The sequence below is a fragment of the Salvelinus namaycush genome, chromosome 6 (assembly GCF_016432855.1).
Source record: "Salvelinus namaycush isolate Seneca chromosome 6, SaNama_1.0, whole genome shotgun sequence".
In the NCBI taxonomy this organism is placed as follows: Eukaryota; Metazoa; Chordata; class Actinopteri; order Salmoniformes; family Salmonidae; genus Salvelinus; species Salvelinus namaycush.
The window spans coordinates 10,142,065-10,155,888 of NC_052312.1; the positions used below are offsets into that span (position 1 = coordinate 10,142,065).

General features: G+C 40.0%; 1 long non-coding RNA gene across 1 annotated transcript in view; it reads left to right on the forward strand.

Annotated features, from left to right (window-relative positions):
- Positions 1 to 3,748: 3,748 nt before the first annotated feature.
- The window catches only part of LOC120049227, a 31,070-nt gene continuing 20,994 nt past the window's right edge, over positions 3,749 to 13,824 (forward strand). The window contains exons 1-3 of the long non-coding RNA XR_005477096.1: positions 3,749 to 3,866; positions 4,466 to 4,527; positions 4,650 to 4,780. This is a non-coding gene — a long non-coding RNA (uncharacterized LOC120049227). The remainder of the gene's footprint in view (positions 3,867 to 4,465; positions 4,528 to 4,649; positions 4,781 to 13,824) is intronic.

Here is a 13,824-nt window from a genome sequence, read left to right on the forward strand (position 1 = left end):
TGTGTCATTTCACATAGCGCTCTGCATCACTTTCTCCAGTGGATCTAGTTGATATCGTCAGTGTTTGTCTCACATTTTACCTAGATATGTGTCATTTCACATAGCGCTCTGCATCACTTTCTCTAGTGGATCTAGTTGATATCGCCAGTGTTTGTCTCACATTTTACCTAGATATGAATTGATCTGAAAAAAGTGTCAGTTCTATCTTGTAAATTGTTTTGCAACATGTTAATTTCTGAATATCATTCTGCCTACCCCTTTACAGTGCGCCTGTGCCTTGAAAAAAAAGAGTAGGATATTTGTTGTAAATGGTAGGATGCAGTATAGTCTTGCAATAAGGGATCGTCAAGGAGTGGCTATGCGTTCTATGGAAAATAATGAACGACGCGCTAGCGGAGTGGAACTGACCTTCCACTGAGTTGCATTATTTTCCAGAGAACGCACAGAGCCCGGGGTTGATTATCCCTTTTATACCATGGCTTGCAATATCTTACATTATTTAATACCATGGACACCATTCCACAGTATGCAGCTAGCGATGAGAATAAATGTTTTCTTCAATCTTCCCTCCAAACATTTGAGATGATGTTCAGTTCTGATATTTAGTAAACGGAGGCCTAATCTGATTTGTGTTTGTGTATATTTCCAGATGTCAGCACTTCTGGCATATCAATCTACAGTTGAACTGTGGCTGCTAGGCTGTTGTCACTTGACCCAATCTGACCAAACACCATCTCCTAGGATCACAACCCAAGGCCAACTCATCACTTATTGAGCAGCTAATGGTTATAATTTATAGGCATTTCAATAATGCATAAATATACATTCTGTGTCCGTGAAAGGGATTCTATACACAAATAATTAAATGACTTTAGTGTTTCTTTACATTGAAAGTAAAAGGCAAGGAGAGATTGTGACCCACACCTAGCCGTACATGGCCTCCCACAAACCCTAATGCATTCGTGACCAAATATGTTAGAGTGAATGAATCCCATATATAACATGTCATTATTTGCATGCACAAATCATACATTGCATAGTAAAATGAATACATTTGTATCAACAATATTGTAATTTAGGTGAACTATCTCTTGCTTCAGAAATGTTGTGCATTTATCATTTATGAAATTCAGTCTGTTATAAATAAAATAATAAAATACACATTGTTAAAGTAATCTACATAGTGGTAGGGTACTGTAAATTAGAACATAATTTATTCGTTTTTGTTTAAAGAGATACTTAAGGATTTTGGCAATGAAGCCCTTTCTCTACTTCCCCAGAGCCAGATGAACTCATGCATACCATTTGTATGTCACTGTGGGCAGTTTGAAGTATCCCTTTAAGTCTGGGGTGTAAACAGGATTATCAACTCCACTCTGTGCAGTTCTATGGAAATATACCAATTCCCAGGATCCGTATCACCCCCTGAATCATGGTATATTTCCATAGGACTGCACAAAGCATCATTGATGATTCCTTATGTAACGGATGTGAAATGGCTAGCTAGTTAGCGGGTACGCGCTAGTAGCGTTTCAATCAGTTACGTCACTTGCTCTGAAACCTAGAAGTAGGGTTGCACCTTGCTCTGCAAGGGCCGTGGCCTTTGTGGAGCGATGGGTAACGATGCTTCGTGGGTGTCAGTTGTTGATGTGTGCAGAGGGTCCCTGGTTCGCGCCCGGGTCGGGGCGAGGGGACGTACTAAAGTTATACTGTTACACTTACATAACACAAGAAAATATAGCATAAATTCCATGTAATTATGCACTGTGAACACCAGTGGCGGTCGGTGCCGTTTAAGATGAAGGAGGATGATTTTTTTCATGAGCATGGCCTTATTTCTATTACAGCACGTTGGATGACTGTCATTCATATTCCATTTACCCAGTTCAACGTAACATTGATAGGTTTAGGCTACGGCCAGTGGTGGAAAAAGTACCCAATTGTCATACTTGAGTAAAAGTAAAGATACCTTAATAGAAAATGACTCAAGTAAAAGTGAAAGTCACCCAGTAAAATACTACTTGAGTAAAAGTCTAAAAGTATTTGGTTTTAAATGTACTTAAGTATCAAAAGCAAATGTAATTGCTAATATATACTTAAGTATTAAAAGTAAAAGTATAAATACTTTTCAAATTCCTTTTATTAAGCAAACCAGATGGCACAATTTTCATAAAAAAAATAAAAAAAATGACACATAGCCAGGGGCACATTCCAACACTCAGACATCATTTAGAATCAAAACATGTGTTTAGTGAGTCTGCCAGGTCAGAGGCAGTAGGGATGACCAGGGATGTTCTCGTGATAAGTGTGTGAATTAGACAATTGTCCTGTCCTGCTAAGCATTCAAAATGTAACGAGTCCTTTTGGGTGTAAGGGAAAATGTATGGAGTAAAAAGTACTTTAGGAATGTAGGAATGAAGTGAAGTAAAAGTAAAAGTAGTCAAAAATATAAATAGCATAGTACAGATACCCCCAAAAGCTACTTAAGTAGTACTTTCAAGTATTTTTACTTAGTACTTTACACCACTGGTTACTATATGATCTAAAAATGCCCCTATACCCATCATGAGGTTTCTACAACCTAGCCTATGAATGAAAGTTTACAACGTAGGTGTACATAGGTCAAGAGAAAGATTTGAGGTGAGTTTCGAGAGTTTCTATTGGACAAATTATGTTATGTTTATTTCCGTTTCATTCTGTTTACTTCCGTTTAAGAAACGTTTTTCAACAGAATTGTCAGAATGAATACATCCCTGATCACACGCAAATAGTTCACTTTCATAGCCAAATACAAACAGCTTGTTGTATTCCTTCTCGCATCTATGTGCTCTCCTCCTCTCACCTTTTCCCTTCACTTGTGGAATTCAATGCACAACACATCAGCTGTCTGTGACCAGGCAAAAAAAACTTTCCAAGCCAAACCTTCAAATCATAACCGCTACACACAGCTTACATTGTTGTCACCATATTAGCTAAAGTGATGTCGTAGTCAACTTAGCTAATAGAACTAACACGTTAGCAGTTACACCGGCGGGCCCCGGTGGCAATAAAGTAGTCAAACCAAAAGTGTATCTTGACTTGGAAGAGTTTCAGTTTTGGATAGTCATAGCCAGCTGGCTAACATAGCATCCCTTTATTTGGCCTGGGTGTTTGAGTAGGTAGGGTAAACTAGCTAGCTGCATTTGCTAGCTAAGAAAGTGAAAGTGAAAAGAAATGACAAAATATATCTATTTATCTCTTTCTCACTCTTGCTCCTCCATTTTTTAATAAATAAATTCATTCAAAACTGTTCAACTATTGTCTTTCTCTCTCTTTGAGTCAGCTACTCACCACATGTTATGAAGAGCACTGCTAGCTAGCTGTAGCTTATGCTTTCAGTATTGGATTCATTCTCTGATCCTTTGATTGGGTGGACAACATGTCAGTTCATGCGGCAAGAGCTCTGATAGGTTGGAGGATGTTTATTATTACTGTGTAAGTCTTTGGATGTGGGTGAGAACCATGAGCCTCAAAGGTTTGTATTGAAGTCAATGTACCCAGAGGAGGACAAAACAGGGGCGGAGCCAGAGGGGTGTCCGGGGTGGCACTGGACACCCCTGACATCTGATTGGCCACCCCGGGTGCCACCCCAAAATTTCATTCGCTACTGGCAGTTTGATGCTGATTGACATCTCATTTCACCTCTTGTTGAAAGAAGACTTTATTTTGACCTTCGACGGCGCATTTTTCAAATCGAGGAAGAGAGAATATTAACGTTGGTTGCGAAATACAGAAGAAGAAGAATAAGAAGAACATACAGAAGAAGAGAGAATATTTCCACAGCTCCACAAGCTCTTTTCGCGATTGGCGAAAGCATCATATTTGAAGTAAGTTTTAAGGTTTAGCATCAGGTTTAGGTTTCCTGAACAACTTTTACGAAAGTTGAGTCACTGTGTAAGTTAACGTTAGACCTTTGGCTCCATTAACAGACAGTTAATCAGATAAGAGAGATCGGTTCCCAATTTATCCTAACATTATGTTTACATCTGTGCTAGTAATACACGCATATACAGTTCAGTGTTGTAAGTTACAGTATACAAATGTTTAGTTCATGTGGGATAACTAGTAGGCTACAGCTGTCAGTGTTCTGCAAGTTAACATTCAGCAATTTGAAATCCATTAACTCAGTTAGATTTCCGTACTTGAACTCAACACGAACAATTGTTATTATCAATCTGTTAACGTTACTCAAAAGATTACCACATTTTGCAGATAGCCTGTTTGTTATCGTAAAGGTGTAAGAAATTATAGCTAGATAAATTACTTACTGCAGCGTAGGGCTAGACATGATCTAACTAGTAACTTAGGCTGGTAGTTGATTTTAAGGTACAGTTATGATAATGGGGATTTGTAATTAAGATTGGACTAAAATGTGGGTAATTGGATGCTTAGATGTAACCATAGACTGTCTTATTTTTTTGCATAGGGTTAATTCAACATGAAAAGAAAGGGTGAGATATCAGACTTCTGTTCCAAAAGGACCCAATGGTAGGCCAGGCCTATACTTTAAACTACACATTTTAGATAGCAGCTGTTAGTATCTAATCTAGTGGATCCCTTAATTATACATTTCCATAGAGATATGACACATTATTTAACGTGTATTTCAGACATTTCAAGATCCAGAGAACAGGGTCCTGTACAGCTGTATTTGAAAACATTTCCCAGAACTCAGCATGGTACTAGGAATGGGGCTTTCAACAACTCCTGGTATAAGGACAATTCATGGCTTGAATATTCTGTAAGTCAAGATTTTACTTATTGTTTCACCTGTAGACATTTTTCCCTGCCCAATACACCTGAATCTGCCTTTACATCACAGTCAGTCACTGTTTAAAGATTCTGGGTTTAAGCTCCATTCGAAGGCAGAGCATCATATCAATGCTATGTATGCTTGGAATCAGCATAAAAGTGCTATTAACAGCAATTCATCAATGTTAGATGTCATAAATGAGGACCGGAAAAAGAAAGTGGAGGAAACCTGTACTTACATTAAAGAAATTGCAGATGTACTCCTATTAACAGCCACTCAAAATATAGCGCAGAGAGGTCATCGAGAGTCTGATGACTCTCACAACAAGGGTCATTTTTTGACAAATAGCAAAGCATGAACCTCTCATAGAGAAAATGATGAATACATGTGGCAATGCTAAGTACACAAGCCACCAAATCCAGAAGGAAGTTCTTGAGGGCTGAGCTGAGATGGTACAAAGTAAAGTAATAAGAGAAGTAAAAGAAAGTGAAGTTTTTAGTGTAATTGCAGATGAAACAAAAGATTTAAAGAAAAAAGAACAAATGTCTTTAGTTGTGAGGTACTATTACAACGGGGCCATCCACGAAAGCTTTTTACACTTTCAGTCAGCCGAAATCTCAGATGCAGCAGGTCTCACAAAAATGATAATTGATTGCCTTGAAAAACATGGTCTGGACTACAGAAATAATCTTTTGGGGCAAGGCTATGATGGTGCATCAGTCATGAGCGGAAACCATTCTGGTGTGTTTGCACGGATTAAAAACAGTGCAAGATTTGCATTTTATGTGCACTGTAATGCACATTGTTTGAATTTGGTTCTTGTCGATGCTGTAAAATCTATGCCTGAGGCAGTTAACTTTTTTGCTCTCCTGCAGAAGCTTTATAACTTTGTATCTGGCTCGTACGTTAATCTCAAGTGGCTTGCAGTTTAGAAAGAGCTGTATCTACAGCAGCAGTCCAGGGAACTACAGAGACTTACGGATGTAAGGTGGGCATGCAGATACAGTTGAAGTCGTAAGTTTACATACACTTAGGTTGGAGTCATTAAAACCCGTTTTTCAACTACTCCAGTTGAAAGTCGGTTAGGACATCTACTTTGTGCACAAGTAATTTTTCCAACAATTGTTTACAGACAGATTATTTCACTTATAATTTACTGTATCACAATTCCAGTGGGTCAGAAGTGTACATACACTAAGTTGACTGTGCCTTTAACAGCTTGGAAAATTCCAGAAAATGATGTCATGGCTTTAGAAGCTTCTGATAGGCTAATTGACATAATTTGAGTCAATTGGAGGTGTACCTGTGGATGTATTTCAAGGCCTACCTTCAGACTCCGTGCCTCTTTGTTTGGCATCATGGGAAAATCAAAACAAATCAGCCAAGACCTCAGAAAAAAATTATAGACCTCCACAAGTCTGGCTCATCCTTGGGAGCAATTTCCAAACGCCTGAAGGTACCGCGTTCATCTGTACAAACATTAGTACGCAAGTATAAACACCATGGGACCACACTGCCGTCATACCGCTCAGGAAGGTGACGCATTCTGTCTCCTAGAGATGAACGTACTTTGGTGCGAGAAGTGCAAATCAATCCCAGAACAACAGCAAAGGACCTTGTGAAGATGCTGGAGGAAACAGGTACAAAGTATCTATATCCACAGTAAAACTAGTCCTATATTGACAAAACCTGAAAGGCCGCTCAGCATGGAAGAAGCCACTGCTCCAAAACCGCCATAAAAAAGCCAGACTACGGTTTGCAACTGCACATGGGGACAAAGATCGTACTTTTTGGAGAAATGTCCTCTGGTCTGATGAAAAAAAAAATAGAACTGTTTGGCTATAATGACCATCGTTATGTTTGGAGGAAAAAGGGGGAGGCTTGCAAGTCGAAGAACACCATCCCAACCATGAAGCACGGGGGTGGCAGCATCATGTTGTGGGGGTGCGTTGCTGCAGGAGGGATGGCATCATGAAGAGAGAAAATTATGTGGATATATTGAAGCAAAATCTCAAGACATCAGTCAGGAAGTTAATGCTTGGTCGCAAATGGGTCTTCCAAATGGACAATGACCCCAAGCATACTTCCAAAGTTGTGTCAAAATGGCTTAAGGACAACAAAGCCAAGGTATTGGAGTGGCCATCACAAAGCCCTGACCTCAAACCTATAGACAATTTATGGGCAGAACTGAAAAAGCGTATGCGAGCAAGGAGGCCTACAAACCTGACTCAGTTACACCAGCTCTGTAAGGAGGAATGGGCCAAAATTCACCCAACTTATTGTGGGAAGCTTGTGGAAGGCTACCCAAAAGGTTTGACCCAAGTTAAACAATTTAAAGGCAATGCTACCAAATACTAATTGAGTGTATGTAAACTTCTGACCCACTGGGAATGTGATGACAAAAATAAAAGCTGAAGTAAACCATTATCTCCACTATTATTCTGACATTTCACATTCTTAAAATAAAAGTGGTGATCCTAACTGACCTAAGACAGGGAATTTTTACTAGTATTAAATGTCAGGAATTGTGAAAAACTGAGATTAAATGTATTTGGCTAAGGTGTATGTAAACTTCAACTGTACATGGCATGCCGTAATCTGAGGGACAGGCTTCCAGTGCTACAGGATATCACACTTGAAAATAATGGCGAAAGATCAGTGGAGGCAAGGGGCCTTCTTTCTCAGATATATTTACATTTTACGGGGCTTTTGGTTACCTTTTGTAAAGTGCTTGGTGATGCCAAATGTCTTTCTGACATGCTCCAATCAAGCTCTCTTAACCTAGCAAGGGCTGTGGATCTAGTAGGTGCCCTTACAGACACATTACAGGACTACAGAAGTGAGGGTTACTTTGGAGAACTATGGAAAGAGGTTGAAAAGATTGCAGAGCACTGCGAAATAAGTGTACAAACAGTGTGTAAAAGACAGCGTTAAACAAGCTTAAGATTTCATGACTCATTGATGATGGGCACTGTAGGACAGAAAAATAGTGACCAAAGTGATGGTGAGAGCTTCCAAAGAGCTATCTTTTATCAGGTGCTTGACAGTCTCACAGCTGAGCTGCAGAGGCGTTTTTCAAAGAAGAATTGCGAGACAATGGAAGGGTTCCAGTCTCTCAACCCAAAGAGTACAACATTCTTGAATGAGGAGCCTGTGTTTGCCTTTGCTCAGACCTTTGACTCAGATTTAGAGGACCTCAAACATGAGGTTCATCAAACCAAGCGGCTTCTTGATAGGAGAGAGAAAAGTGGAAGGGACAGACCATCTTCCTTGACTTTGTTGTGTTTCTAGAACCTTATAAAGAGGTCTTCCATTAACTATTTTGACTTTATAAGATTTCTGTTACACCAGTCAGCACTGCTTCTTGAGAGATACGCTTCTCAGCTTTAAAACTGATTAAAACCCACCTTAGGACAACAATGGTTGATGACAGGTTAAGTCACCTCGGAATTCTCAGTGTTGAGTCAAGGAGGGCACGCTCCCTCAACATGGATGAGTTTGTGAAACATTTTGCCAGTTCTCACCAGAACCGCATAATTATGCTGGTTTAAATCTACCTAGGATAATTTGGCACTTAGGCAGTCCCTCTGGTCATGATTAAAACCTGCACTGTATACTAGCTAGTACACTGACATTCTAAAATGATAAATCCAAAGGGTATCATGTCCCACAGATTTAATTTGGTCTTGATTAGGACAATTCCAAAACTTTTCTTTGCTATTAGTTAACATAATGTATATGAGCATAAATATGATACTGTAAGTTTAATATTGATGGGTACCAAATGTTTTTTTATTTTTCAAGTCCATTTCTGCTTGATACCTGGTGTATCAAATTGCAGTGTTTTTTTTGTAAATAAACTATGCAATGTATGTAACACACAAATGCTATCTTATCTCCTTGGTGCTTGAGCTTTATTTTCTGAAACTATTGTGGATGTTCAACACTTATAGACCCAGATTATATATTCATCAAAACAGAGTGACCCAAGTCTCTCCAGTATGTGTGTGTGTGTGTGTGTGTGTGTGTGTGTGTGTGTGTGTGTGTGTGTGTGTGTGTGTGTGTGTGTGTGTGTGTGTGTGTGTGTGTGTGTGTGTGAGTGTGTGTGAGAGAGAGAGAGAGACAGAGAAAGAAATTGAGCTGCAGTTCCGAGGTAGAGACATTGACTATTCATAGTATGTTAAAGAATTCTAGTGAAGTAAACCTTCTGGACCACACTATCTGCCACATTGAAGAACTCCGGGTTAAGTGAATTATCACTTCTACCTCTAATCAGCAATCATAGAATTCATTCATGCTCCTTAGATGCCAGGTTAGGGTTACACACTAATTTTCTGTCATGGTCTATGGACCCTCTGAAGTAGCCTTGGCAACCCCCTGGCCACCCCATGTATAAAACTCTAGTTCCGCCACTGGGACAGAAGCTAGCTAGTCCTCCGACTACACCATGGTGCTACTCTACAGAGTGCTGTTGAGGCTACTGTAGACCTTAAATGCAAAACTGCATTTTAATAAATTATTTGGAGACGTGAATATATTTTGTATAGTTTTATCTTAATGTTTCACTGTGTTTTTATGAAATTCACTGAGGAGGATGGTCCTCCCCTTCCTCCTCTGAGGAGCCTCCACTGGTGGACCCAGTAGACACAGAAGCACTGCAGGCCTACCGACTTTTCGGCCTACACTGGCATTGATGGGCTGTTCTTGTCCGTCTGACTGGACTGATGCTCAAGACAAACTGAACAGTGTGCACTGTTCAAACTGCAATCTCAAGGGCATGATGCCAGCCAAGGCCTTCCTTTCCTCTCTAAGTAAAAGAGAGGGAGTTATGGGAAGGTCACATGCCTCCTAGTGGGTCTGAGGACAATACTGTATGGGACCTGCCCTCCCCCAGCTACCCATGTGAGGTGGGGTCCTGGTTCACCAATTACTTAGGAAGGCTGAGAAAGTTGCGTGGAGCTGCCCTATACTGCCATGTTATATTAGCATCAGGCTGCTTAGGCCGGTAGAGGCTATTGCAAAGTAAGGCTTCGGTGCAGTTCAGTGAATCTGCTGCTTTTATTCCCAAAGCAGTTGTCTCTCCCCAAGCCATGTCTACATTAGGACTAATTATGAACACAACTGTCTAGATAGTTAGAGCTTTCAGGAAAACTATGAAGTATTTCACTATTGGTATTTAGATTCAATGCGAGGATCACATTGATAAATAGAGTACTGTAGACCTACTGGGGATGTAAAAACAAAATAAGACATAATTTATGGTACAATAAGGTCATGTTTATAATAAGTTGTGACTTCATGTTTTCACATTTTGGTGTGCAGAGGCTATGCCCTAACCCTTTCTTGTTTATAAGAATGTGATGAACTCAGTTGCCCACACAGTAAAAACAAACAAACAGTCTCCATATATACTTCCATACATTTTTTCAACTGGTACCCGGGGGACCTTCAGACGAGTCTTGTGAGGCCTTTCCTAGAGCAAAACATGTACGTGTTCGTGAGAGTCTCCTCTTTCCATAGGGGTTTCATATTAGTTTGTAAGCCAACCTGTTTGGACGCTACAGACGATTTTGTGAGAATACCGATGTCTCCTGGTCTGACAAACACCGCTCCAGCTCTGTCACCTTTCGCCGCAGATGCAGTAGAGCGACATCAGCGGATGCAGTGGATTGAGAAGCATCCAATGCATCGACCTTAGGGGTTAAGGCGCAGTGCAGTCAAAAACGTGATTTTATATACATTTCAACACTATGAGGTTGGAATAATACTGTCAAATTGTGAAAATTATTATAATGCCCTTTTAGTGTAAGAGCTGTTTGAAAAGACCGCCTGCATTTTCAGCCTGTTTTGGTCAGATGGAGTTTTGTAGCATCCAAACGGGTTGGCTTACAAACTAATATGACCCCCCTATGGAAAGAGGAGACCAATAACAAAGAGAGTTCCAAACCTCTCTGCCAATAACAGATAGATTTTAGTTTTCCCCTCCCCACTTGCATTGCTCTTTGTTAAGAAGCAATTTTTGTTTCTTTTTGAAAATTTTAATTGAAAACAATCACAGTAAGATACGTAATTGTTACCCAGAAATGATTAGATATTGAGATAAAAACAGCTGCATTGGACATTTAAATCTGTGGTGGGGATGTGCCTTTAATTTCCAGACCACCATTTCACTCAACCCCCCCATTCTATTCACATTCAGAGGCACCACCAGTCTGGGTTTGGTGGAAAGTGGAGCTCCGAGCCGCTCCTCTCAAACTCTCCCTGCGGCCTCATTGTCCTTCACGCGGTACCGCTGAAGCCCTGCGATTGTGGCTAGATTAACTTTTTATGAGCTTCACAAGGGCGATTCACTGTGCTCAGCCAAACTAATATAATTGCAAAAACAGCATTTGATTTCCTAATAATGGCTCAGTGTCACGTCCAATTCAGTCTGCTTGTTCAGCGGCAGCAATTACTGAATCGTACATGTGCAGACAACTCCTCCAGCGGGCGATAATAAGCCACTTTCTTTGTTAAAGACCCTGAACAAACTTGGGCGAAACATGTGAAGCAGAGATAATGCGCCAAGTCGAGCGTGAGCTCATACAAAACCAGCAGATCATTCGTTGTTGAAAACTCCTCAACTATAACAAAAGCTGGTCCAACTGGGTTAAGGTGATTCCACTTTAATAGTGTTGGGATCCCTGACCACAATGGAAATATAACAAGAGAAAATGCCGCTGCTCGTTTATGAAAGTCACTTCCTTGAGAAACTAAAGAGGGCGCTTACGGCTTGATTGACCACCAATGGTTTATGAACCGGGAAGGCTTAAGGAGGGTGGGTTTCTATTGGTTTATTTGGTGTTCCCTCCAGAAGCGTGACGGCCGGAGGTCACTGTGCAGAAAGGCCTGTCCATACGCGACCCTGAGACTAATTCGACCCCCTTTTGAATGATCACTGAGATCCATCCACCATGTTTGTTGACATACGGGTCTTTATTACGTTTGTTTTGATTTGTCTTTGAAACGCTCTGCTACTTCTTCCTTGTTCTGGATCAAAGACAAAGGCGAGGCCCTCCAACGAGTGGGCCCTCGTTTCTTTCCCCCAGGCCCGAACCTGACCTTAGTACCCCCCTCCTCTTGGCAGAGGAGCCTCTTAAAAGTGTGAAAGATTAACATTAACACTGACATTGACATGTTAACCCCGTTCAGGTTTACCTACTTATTTCAATTGGTAACACACTCAAAACCCTCTGAAATGGGAGGTATAATTTGAATGAAGGATTCATTTAGCCATATTGTACTCTCAGTTTATACACAGTAGGCCTATGGGTTAGGTGGATTCAGAATACACATTTTACAAATTCATACCTTTCTGAATTTAATGTGAAATGAATTTTTAAGACAAGTCCCCATTGTCTGCCCAAGCCCCATAAACTACAGAGAACCTTAGCGGTAGAATTTGGTTTCAAAAAAGTTTTTCATAGGAAATAGAATACTGCTGGAATGTGTGGAGTTACGCGTAGTTAAGTATTTGACTGATGACAGACACACAGCATCAAACTACCTCTCTGTAACGTAGACATTCTATTATTCTCATGTGAGATCCCCCTTGAGACAGATACTATAAAACCCAGAGGAAAATTACTACAGTCTTCCTCCATCTGACAATAGCTGTATGCCGTACGATACGTCCAGACATTTTACCAAACACCTGAGAGGGCACTCAGTTCACAGAACCCAGATGGCAGCAAGGCGGAGCAGTCTATCCCAACAGAAGGTCTGAGGGACCTTAGGCACGACCACTTCAGATCAGTTTGCAACAAGAGAAACATCCTCACTGACTTGAGTCTATAATAGCTCGCTGTTGGAGAGTAGTGTGTAGCTAGCTTTATTGAGGCTAACTGGAAGAAGGCATATATTCCTTATAAAGAATAAATTAATGGTTCGTAAATGTGACATGTGATGTTGTATAACTATTGCTAGCAATTCAAAGTAACTTTATGTTAAGCATTTATAAAGCATTCATAAGTGAACTCTATAATCATTAGTGAATCATTTTGTCTAGGAAGATGCAATGAATGATCCCACTGAGCAAGTATAGTATTTCATTGTTTAAAATAACAGACGCTTTGAAATCTATTTACATGCATCCACAGTCCAACCAAATTCACCAAGGTTGAATAGATCCATGCCTCGAAGCAAATGAAGTTCAAACAATAAAAATGGACTCTGAAGGCCGTGGAAACATTAGGGCATTGGGGAAGATAGTAATTAATGCATATGCGGAAGGTAAAAAGTAATCATTGGATCATATGCTTGAGAGAAAATAAATTTACAATTAGTAAAGTAAACATAGCATGAGATGAATTCCACAGTCCACTGTGCCTCTATCCTTGGTGTGTGTGTGTGTGTGTGTGCAGGCTGTGTGTATATATATATATATATATATATATATATATATATAAAATACATGAGCATGTTAAAGGATTATACAATACACCCCTAAAAAAATGCTATTACAATACACAGCCATTTTGGTACGGTAAATAAGCTGAATTCCTTATTAATAGATCTACGACGTGGGTTATGGTGTTTTGCAATAGAGTCCTATTTACATTAAACACTTTTGATCAATAGGGCGTACTTTTTGCCTTTTATGAATGTACTTGTGCATTAAATATTCAATTCAATTGGATCCAGCCCTGAGGCCAATGGTGTTCCAGCCCTTTTTGATCACAGAAGTTCTCACGCACTTACATAGCACATTAACCTTCCACATACATGCTTGTGAACATTATGCTTGCTTTTGAATACAGTACATTTTTATTTCTTTAGGCTATGCATTGTACTGAACACTCAAGAGTGTGCACTTTTCCCACAGTGCAATAATGAATAAATGCTGACTGTATAAAACACCTAAAAGGTAGATGATTAGCCTTTATTGGTAGTGTCAATGTGCAAAATATAAAGTGATTACTTACCATATCACCGTTTTTGTCAGACATGTATTACATTTTACAAGCGGTTTTAGTGATTCCAGGCAGACATTC